This window comes from Triticum aestivum, chromosome 2D (genome assembly GCF_018294505.1).
Source record: "Triticum aestivum cultivar Chinese Spring chromosome 2D, IWGSC CS RefSeq v2.1, whole genome shotgun sequence".
In the NCBI taxonomy this organism is placed as follows: Eukaryota; Viridiplantae; Streptophyta; class Magnoliopsida; order Poales; family Poaceae; genus Triticum; species Triticum aestivum.
Genome location: NC_057799.1, coordinates 363,245,806 through 363,256,853, shown reverse-complemented (window position 1 = coordinate 363,256,853; position 11,048 = coordinate 363,245,806). Strand labels below are relative to the sequence as shown.

Here is an 11,048-nt window from a genome sequence, read left to right as displayed (position 1 = left end):
GCATGTAGTTCAAATTTGAATTATGCACATAAATGCCTAGGAAACCCAGCACTCATGTTGTTCAAACGAACCCCGAAAATGTGCATGTATAAAAATGTCCAAACGAACCCCGAAAATGAGCATGTGCATGTATAAAAATATCCAAACGAACCCCGAAAAATTCCAAAATTTAACACAACACTCCTGTTGTTTTATGTTGACACTAGAAATTTTTTGAAAGCAATAAGAGGCAAAGGATATCATTTCATCCCCAAAGGTGGCACGTTTCCTACCGAAACCATCACGCTTGTTGTGAGAAGCTCTCGTTTCTGAGAAGCTTATACCCAAGCCTGCCCCAAATGGGACAAAAAATTTACCACAGCATGTTGATGTCGCTCCATGATAGCATGCCAAGTTTCATGAATTTTAGACGATTTTTGGATTTACTAGAATTTAAAAACCAGGTATCTCAATGTTTGCGGCCGAGTGATGGTGGCAGGGTGTTTGACATTCATTCCCATTTCTTGCACGGGACCTAAGCATGCACCCAAGGACACAGATTTGATTTTTCAACCAATTTATATGCACTGGAGCATGTGCATGTAGTTCAAATTTGAATTATGCACATAAAGTGCCTAGAAAACCCATTTAATGTATAAAAATGTACAAAAGAACCCCAAAAAATTCCAAAATTTAACACAACACTCCTGTTGTTCTATGTTGACACTGTAACCAGGTGTGCTGTAGTCTCCTTTGTGTACCAAAATTGTGCAATGACGTGGATGACCACTATAACCAGGGAAATTCGAACCAAAACTTTTGACGTTCAAACTCATCACACACGGATTAAGCTATCTGAATCATTTGTGATGTTCACATATCGTACACAGTTCCGAATAAAGGACCGTGTCTGATGAAACTTTGCGCGCCAGTTTTTTCGCTGAACCGATTCCAAATTTTCGGCTTCCGTGGAAATATCTACCTCCCCGCCCCCTCCCCCTTACCAAAAGCCACACTTCCCCTATTTCCGCCTTCCTTTCCAAGCTGAAATCTTCACTCCTTGCTTGCAGCGCCGCCTCCTCATCGGCGACCCTCCTTCACGCTGCTCGGCCTCGTTTATCCAGGCAAGTAATCCACACCCGACCCCCATCGTCCTCCTCCTTCCACATCCCACATGCCCCGCCCAACGGCGCAACACCTTCCACCCAAATCACCGACCCCTCCACCAAATAAGCACCGCCCTAAGCCATGGTGCATGCAGTATAGTCAGGATCTCAAGGAGCATTTGGCAGCGGAGAAGCAAATCGCGGCCGCACGCGCGGATGAGGTCGCGATGGCTGCCATTCGTGCCGACCCCCAGATCTGGGAGGAGCACCTCGCCGTCGAGGCCATCATCGATGCCTCGTGCGTCGACGCCGCGACGCGGTTAGCTACTTTAAACGACAGTTCATGGCATTTTCTCGAGGCCACCCTCGGTGCCTTCGACGAAGACTACGAGGTGTTTTCTTAGCGTGCATGTGCTTACCTCGTCTCGAGATCCAGCAGGTTGGTGCCCAGAGCGGCTCAGGCAACTTACCAGTATGACGAGGGCACCCACGATGCGGAGGCCTTGCCCTCTTCCATGTCCAAGGAGCCAATCGTCATCGATATCTCCGACAATGAGGAGTAGCTTGTCTTATTAGGTCACTATAAGGACCCATGCTTAGTTTGCTAGCTACTGCCTTTCCTTAACAAATCTAGTGAATTGTGCTATCTACTTTTACCATGCAATCTTTTGCTCTAGTGTATATGTTCTATATATCGTGCAATGTGGTGCTCACTTATTAACTGTTGGTGAATTAGTTGTCGTGTTCAGTTAAATGTTTGGTTCAATTCTGCAAATGTGATGTTAAATTCTTTAGGGTGCAATTTTGTATTGTCTTCCATGTGAGAAATAAATCGAATTTTTCTTTACAAAATACATGAGAAACAAATACAATTGCTATATTTCAAAGTAGTCAAGCATGCTTGGTTTGGTTAACTGTCTGATCTTGTAGTATGTTATACATTGTGCAATGTGGTGCTGAGTTAACGTTTGGTTCATTTGTTGTGGTGTTTAGTCAACTGTTTGGTTCAATTCTGCAATGCGATATTCAATTGTTTTGGGTGCGTTCTGTTATTGTATACCATGTGAGAAATAAATCAAATATGGCTGTACTAAATACATGAGAAACAAATACAATTTCCATATTTCCAAGTTGTTAAGCATGCTTGGTTTGGTTAACTGTCTGATCTTCTATTAGGAGTATGTTATATTGTGCAATGTGGTGCTCAGTTAATGTTTGTTCATTTGTTGTGGTGTTTAGTTGACTGCTTGGTACAATTTTTCAATGCGATGTTCAATTGTTGTGGGTTCGTTCTGTTATTGTATACCTTGTGAGAAATAAATTGAATTTGATTGTACTAAAGACATGAGAAACAAATACAATTGCTGTATTTCCAAGTTGTTAAGCATGCTTGGTTTGGTTAACTGTCTGATCTTCTATTAGGAGTATGTTATATTGTGCAAGGTGGTGCTCAGCTAATGTTTGGTTCATTTGTTGTGGTGTTTAGTTAACTGCTTGGTTCAATTCTGCAACGCGATGTCCAATTGTCGTGGGTAGAAATTTGTATTGTTGTGCATGTGAGGAATAAATCGAATTTGGCTGTGATAACCCACAAGTATAGGGGATCAATTGTAGCCTCTTTCGATAAGAAAGAGTGTCGAACCCAACGAGGAGCTAAAGGTAGAACAAATATTCCCTCAAGTTCTATCGACCACCGATACATCTCTATGCACGCTTGACGTTCGCTTTACCTAGAACAAGTATGAAACAAGAAGTACTTTGTAGGTGTGATAGGATAGGTTTGCAAGATAATAAAGAGCATGTAAATAAAATCTAGGGGCTGTTTGGATAAAGACACAACTAAGTTAGTATTAATAGAGAGCTTTTGTCAACAAGAAAGTTATTTGTCCCTAGGCAAGCGATAACAAGTATTGGTAATCATTCTTGTAATTTTATATGAGGGAGAGGCATGAGCTAACATACTTTCTCTACTTCGATCATATGCACTTATGATTGGAACTCTAGCCAGCATCTGCAACTACTAAAGATCATTAAGGTCGTGAAACCCAACCATAGCATTAAGTATCAAGTCCTCTTTACTCCCATACGTCATACCCCAGTTACTCGGGTTTAAGTTTCTGTCACTCTCGCAACCCACCATAAGCGAACCATGAACATATTGCAACACCCTATAGCGAGGGCCCCTCACGTTTGCGCAAGAACGGAGGGCACCGTAGGATAGCACCATAAATAAAATATACAATCATACAACCAAGATCATGATTAACCCACAGGACAAAACGAATCTACTCAAACATCATAGGATAATCATAGATCATTGAGAAATAATATATGGAGTTGAGCACCATGTTTAGGTAGAGATTACAGCGGGGGGAAGAGGTGTTACACCGCTGCATAGAGGGGGAGAAAGTTGGTGTTGACGGTAGCAAGATTGTTGATGTAGATCGCCGTCCTGATCGTTGCCACGGTGGCACTCCAGCGCCACCGAGAGAGAGCCCCCCTCCTTCTTCTTCTTCCTTGGCCTCCCCCTAGATGGGAGGAGAGTTCCCCCTCTAGTCCATGGTCTCCATGGCGGCAGAGGGACGGGAGCCCCTCTGAGATTGGATCTCCCTCTCTGTTCTCTTCTGTTTCTCGTTCTTCAGATCTGGCCGAAAACCGTTTCTTATATTTCGGGAGATCCGTAACTCCGATTGCGCTGAGATTTTAACATGATTTTTTTTCTGGATATAAGCTTCCTTGCACCCGAAGTAGAGCTCCAACCGATGTTCGAGGAGGGCACAACCCACCACCATGCGCCAGGGGCCTCTGGCGCGCCCTGGTGTCTTGTGGGTTTTGTGGGCCTCCGTTTGCGGTGATTCCAACTCCCAAAAATCACATATATTCCAAAATAATTCTCCGTGAAATTTTATTGCATTTGGACTTCGTTTGATATGGATACTCTGCAATACAAAAAACATGCAGAAAACAGGAACTGGCACTGGGCACTAGATAGATAGGTTAGTCCAATAAATCATATAAAAAGTTGCCAAAAGTATGTAAAACTTGTATAATATTGGCATGAAACAATCAAAAATTATAGATACGACGGAGACGTATCAGGCTGCACTTAATACATGAGAAACCTGTACAAGTGTTGTATTTCCTAGTTCTTAATCGTGCTTGGTTTGGATAAATGGGTTTTCCATGTGGCTTGAATTAATCTGATGAATATGCAATGTGCTTATTTTTCATCAACATATTTTACTGATAGCGTGCGAACCCTTACTTAACCTGATGACTAACTACCTTATATGTGTTGCAGGGAAACAATGGGAAGCATTGAGGTTTACAATCGAGGTTAGCATGTGCATGGTCCGTTATCTAATAGCACATTATTGTGCAATTGCAGGAACCATTCTAATATTTAGGTTTTTAACAATTTAGTCTTGCACATGTAGGTCCTACTGTCAGAGGTTTTGACCCACTGTTCGACCCTTTTTGCATATGGGGAAATGAGTTGTCCATGAATATCAGTCAAGTCAAGAAACTTAGAAAGATTGTTAGGATAAAGAAATTAGTGATAAAAAACAACAAGATCTTTGTCTGCACAATGAAGAATACATCAGTTTACTATAGGATGGTACTAACTATTATACCTTGCCTTTTTATTCCTATGCCCTATTTCCAATATAGAGAAGATATTTGTGCACATCCTTGTTTTCAGGCCTTTCCAAAGCAATTCACTAATGATTACCTCTCAAACCACATGTATGCTCAGGAGGCGAGGAAGGTATTCATACAACACCCATGGTTCAATATTGAATTGTTCCTGAAGAGGACGAAGGATGGACGGTCAATCTTCCACAGGCACTGGCCTAAAGTTGCAAAGACCTTCAACATCAATGAAGGCTCAATATTTGCCTTCTGCTTCAGCAGTTTTCCAGATGAGATACATCTATCTATGTACCGTCTATGATGCTAATTTTGAAAGGTTATAGATGTTGCATGTGAAACTTGGTGCCGGTGCAGTTGTGTAATGGGGTAGCTGAGTGCTGAAGCTATATGATGTTGTACTTTTATGTATTTCAATTATGAAAATGAAATATATTAATAATAGGATAATTAGCCTGCTAACTGGGTTTTTCTATTGCAAACGGTTATTGAGAAAACACCGTGGGCGACGACGTCAGGCAACGCACACAGTTTCTAGGAATAAACCGTGTTGGATTAATGAACAATCACACATGACATCCTCTTGAAAACTGTTTCTGATGGACAGCCTTTGCCACATAGTTTCCTCTATGCACCATGTGTGATGCATTCAATAATGCAAATGATAAAATTGTTAATACCGTATGCAATGGAAACGCTATCACAAACGATTTAATGGGGAAAATTGTGTGTGATGTACCCACGAACATAAACGTTTTCCTTGGAGCGACTGTGGGATGTATATACGAATGGAAACGTTTAGCGGGGACGGACTGTGTGGGATGTACTGACGACCGGAAATGATTTTGCCTGTATAATTGTATTTTTTTTAGTATTACTGTACATATAACCGTATTTGATCGCTCGTCGGTCGCACACGACCTCATTTTGCCGAGCGTGTGTGCCAGGAGGGCATATCCCTGACGGTTTCTGGGTCATGTGGGAAGGACCCCCTATCGCCAAAACTCACTAGGCCACGGTTCCCAATGCCGTCACGGAAAGGAGTTAAAAAACCGTTTGTATAGCACCTCACTGTACTAGTGACGGAAGATTGCAAAGTCTCCAATAAGAGGGGAAAGTGCCCTCTCAGATAATGTACGAAATAGCATTCATAACCGGTAAAATAATTTCATGTCTGCTTTTTCATAGAGCCTGTGGTAGGCAATCCTGTTTGGGTTGGTTTGTTGATGTTCTCTTTGTTTAACATGTACCCTTTGATTGCGGATGAGGTGTTGAAGAAGGAGGCCTAAGAATGCCCCAAATGTAGGAAGGAGTGCAATTGCAGCGTGTGCTGGTGAGCAATCTGAAGCTAATGCTTGCCATAGGGGATTTCAGATTTTTGTTCTTATTGATGGATCTCTTTATCTGGTTTTATTTGGCAGAAATAGGAAAGGGGAGGCGCCGACAGGGCGAATGGTCCATGCTACCAATAGGCTGAAGGTTAACCTAGTGTGAACTAAGAACAATGATGCTCTCAGGGATGAAATAGTTGTACCAAGGGGTACTCTCGTGACTTGCCTTGCAAGGATAGAGCTGCAGTTGGAGACGTTGGTGCTCCTACTCAATTTCTAGAGTTTTGTCACTCATTTGGCGTGGTAATTATGGAAATCAAATAGTAATATGTTTTACTTAACATTTTGTGTTGCATTGGATAATTGATACATCTACTCCTCATTTCTAAATCTGGTTTGCTTTAGCTAGTTATGGTTATTTAGGTTCTCTGAGAATGTTCTCGAGCTAAAAAGTATGTTGTTTTATTATTACTTCTGTCTTGTTAACACAAAATAGATCATCAACTTGAGGGGCATATTGTTTATGATTTCTTGCTTTATAATCTAACAAAAGTTTATTTACAGTTTATTTTATAATCTGGTACCAAACTTGGTATATGTTTCCATAAATAAAAAGTTTAACTGTTTTTAGCTGCCTGCTCGCTTTTAGAGACCTTTTCTTCTGTATTATAAATAGAATAATGTACCAAATGATGTAAGTAGATCTGCAAAATAAGGAAGGGGCAACTAGAACAAACTCTCAAAGACTTAACTCAACTTGAAGAGGTGTCTTCAGTTGTTGCTGACTTCACATAAAGTTGTTGTCGGTCAGAGAAAATTGCAAAGATATATAAGTATACTCCAAACTGCTATTTCCTTGTTGTTTTGCCTATTGATGTCTACTACACAACTTGTTCTTGTAGACTTGTGTTGGGCCCCCAAGTGCAGAGTTTTGTAGGACAATACCAATTTTCCCTCAAGTGGATGACCTAAGGTTTATCAATCCATGGGAGGTGTAGGATTAAGATGGTCTCTCTCAAACAACTCTGCAACCAAATAATAAAAAGTCTCTTGTGTCTCCAACACACCAAATACAATGGGAATTTGTATAGGTGCACTAGTTTGGCAAAGAGATTGTAATAAAATCGTAGTAATGATAGTAGATATTGATTTTTGTGATAGGAACAAAAAAACAGCAAGGTATCAAGTAACAAAAGTGAGCACGAACGGTATTGCAATGCTTGAAAATAAGGCCTAGGGTCCGTACTTCCGCTAGTGCAATCTCTCAACAATGCTAATTGGATCATATAACCACCCCTCAACGTGCGATTAAGAATCACTCCAAAGTTCCTGTCTAGCGGAGAACATAAGAAGAAATTTGTTTGTAGCTATTCTTTCCGATCGATCTATCCAAGAGTTCGTACAAAAATAACACCAAGTTATTCTTTCTGATCAATCTATCAAGAGTTCGTACTAAAATAACACTAAGTTATTCTTTCCAATCGATCTATCAAGAGTTCGTACAAAAATAACACCAAAGCAAATTCGGATTCATAGTACTCAATCCAACACAAAGAACCTCCAAGAGTGCCCCAAGATTTCTACCGGAGAAACAAAATACGAGAATGTGCATCAACCCCTATGCATCGATTACCCCAATGTCACCTCAGGAATCCACGAGTTTAGTGCCAAAACATATCCCAAGTGAATCAATATAATACCCCATTGTCACTACGGGTATTCATATGCAAGACATATATTAAGTGCTCTCAAATCCATAAAAGTATTCAATCCGATAAGAATGAAATCTCAAAGGGAAAACTCAATTCATCACAACAAGATAGAGAGGGGAAAACACCATATGATCCAACTATATTAACAAAGCCCGCGATACATCAAGATCGTGCCATCTCAAGAACATGAGAGAGAGAGAGATTAAACACATAGCTACTGGTACAAACCCTCAGCCCTGAGAGTCTACTACTCCCTCCTTATCACGGTGGCCGCCAGGGTGATGAAGATGGACACCAGTGATGATTTCCCCCTCCGGCAAAGTGCCGAAATGGGGTATAGATTGGTTTTTCGTGGCTACAGAGGCTTGCGACGGCGGAACTTCTGATCTAGGGTTACCCCGAGGGTTTTTGGAATATTTGGCAATTTATAGGGCGAACAGGCGATGCGGGAGGCCACCAAGGTGGGCATAACCCACCTAGGCGCCTGGGCCCCCAGGGGCACCCTGGTGGGTTGTGCCCCCCTTGGGGCTCCCCTTTGGCACTTCTTTGGCCCACTGGATGTCTTCGGGTCCAAAAAAAATCTCCTAAAAGTTTCGCTGTGTTAGGACTCCATTTGGTATTGATTTCCTGCGATGTAAAAAACAAGCAAAAAATACCAACTGGCACTAAGCACTATGTCAATAGGTTAGTCCCAAAAAATGATATAAAGTTGCTATAAAATGATTGTAAAACATCCAAGAATGATAATATATTAGCATGAATACTTCATAAATTATAGATACGTTGGAGACGTATCACCCATGTGATCAATAACTGGGTAAATGAGGTTATTTTCTCTTAGCCCTTTTGAGTATCCAAGACATGGAGATGAATGGATAAGAAAAGTCGGCGAGTACATCACTTTGATGTTACATACAAAAGATTTCACCCTTCGCTGCTTAAATTAGGGGTATCAGGATACAAAAATTTGAACCCTTCTCGTAAGCTGGAGGTGCTGAATTGTGTGTGTGATGATGCATTATCTTTTGAATAAGTATAGGGTATCATATTTGCTAGAGTAGTTCTCTTCACTATTGTCAAATGAATTATCTTGTTACTTTGTTCAGAAAGTTGAGAACTTGGATGACATTAAAGATAGAGAATGTGTGGCGAGAGAATAATCAAAGTTGCAACTAGAAAGGTATTTATCTTGGGAAGTTCCTTTTTTGTGTTCAAGTCACTTGGTTGACATTAATGATCATAGGTTTGGTGTTGTGTCATAGCAAAATGAGCTAGCAAGAAGATATAATGACATGGCTAAAACAATGGAAGGAGGAGAAACTGCTAGCAATGAGGAAGCTAAAAATATCCTTTCTCAAATAAAGGGAGCACAAGAAGTCAACTAGGCAGTACGGAATGGTCTATGGCAGTATGGCTTAATATATCTTCATTTACTGTGTTCAATTTAATTAGCTTGGTTCATCTATTCAGTTCTAACTCTGTTTGATATCTTTCACTTTTGTTTATTATATTATTTGATATCGCCTATAGTAGACCATTCAAAAGTGAAAGATATCAAATAGACTTAGAACTGCACAGATGAACCAAGCTAAACAAATTGAACGCAGGCAATCAAGATATATCAAGCCATACTGCACAGACCATTCCGTACTACCTGCTTGACTTCTTCTGTGCTTCCTTTATTTGAGAAAGGATATTATTAGCTTCCTCATTGCTAGCAGTTTCTCCTCCTTCCATTGTTTTAGCCATGTCGTTATATCTTCCTTTTAGCTCCTTTTCATGGAAACAAGACAAAACCTATGATCATTAATGTCAACCAAGTGACTTGACCATAAAAAAGGAACTTGCCAAGATAAACACTTTTCTGGTTGTAGCTTTGATTTTTTTTCTGGCCACACATACTCTATCAATAATGTCAATCCAGGTCCCCAACTTTCTAAACAAAGTAACAAGATAATTAATATGACAGTAGTGAAGTGAACTACTCCAGCAAATATGATAGCATGTACTTACTCAGAAGATAATGCCTCATCACACGGACAATACAACACCTCGAACTTACAAGAAGGGTTCAAATTTTTATATCCTGATACCCCCCGATTTAAGAAGGGAAAGGTGAAACCTTCTATATGTAATACCAAAGTGACATACTCGCCGACTTTTCTTATCCATTCATCTCCATGTTTTGGATACATGAAAGGGCTAAGAAAAAATAACCTCATCTACCGAGTTACTGAATGCATGGGAAAAACAATAAGGTAATAGTAGTTTGGAGTATACTTACATACCTTTTCCATTTTCTATGATATACAACAACTTTATGTGAAGGGCAGCAACAACTGAAGAGACCTCTTCAAATAGAGTTAAGTCTCTAAGAGTTTCTTCTTGGTGCGACTTCCTTATTTTGTAGATCTGCTTACATCAATTGGTACATTATTCTCTCTATAATACAAAAGATAAGGTCTCTAGAAGTAAGCAGGCAGCTAAGAACAATTAATCATTTTAATTTAGGGAAACATATACCAATTTTGTTGTTAGATTATAAAATAAACTAGAAATAAACTTTCATTAGATTATAAATTGAGAAATAAAAAACAATATACCCCTCAAGTCGATGATCTATTTTGTATTAACAAGACAGAAGCAATAAGAAAACAACATATTTTTTAGCTCAACAACATTCTCACACAACATAACTAACCATAGCTAGAAATGGGGACTAGATGCATCAATGACACAATGCAAAAGGAAATGGTACATAAAACGTATTACTATTTGCTTTCCATAATTACCTCGCCAAATGAGTGTCAGAACTCTAGAAATTGAATAGGAGCACCAACATCTTCAAATTACAGCTCTATACCTGCAAGACAAGTCACGAGAATACCCTTGGGTACGACTATTTCACCCTTGAGAGCATAATTTCTCTTAGTTCACCCCAGGTTGACCATCGGCCTCTTATCAGCACAGACCATTCTCCCCGTTGGCACCTCCACTTTCCCAGTTCTACCAAATAAAATTAGATGAAGAGATCCGTCACAAGAACAAAAACATGAAATCCCCCATGGCAAGCATCAGCTTCAGATTGCTCACTAGCCCATGCCGCAGTTGCACTCCTTCCTACATTTGGGGCATTTACAGGCCTCCTTCTTAAACACCTCATCCGCAATCAAAGGGTACCTATTAAACAAACAGGACATCAACAAACAAACCCAAACATGATTGCCTACCACAGGCTCTATGGAAAATTAGAGAGGAGATTATTTTAC

At 40.2% G+C, this 11,048-nt stretch overlaps 2 pseudogenes; one reads left to right on the top strand and one right to left on the bottom strand.

Annotated features, from left to right (window-relative positions):
- The first annotated feature begins 6,188 nt into the window (after nucleotides 1-6,188).
- Nucleotides 6,189-8,812, top strand: LOC123055790 (uncharacterized; annotated as a pseudogene).
- Nucleotides 8,813-9,788: 976 nt separating this feature from the next.
- LOC123055789 (uncharacterized) lies at nucleotides 9,789-10,754 on the bottom strand (annotated as a pseudogene).
- Nucleotides 10,755-11,048: the final 294 nt, after the last annotated feature.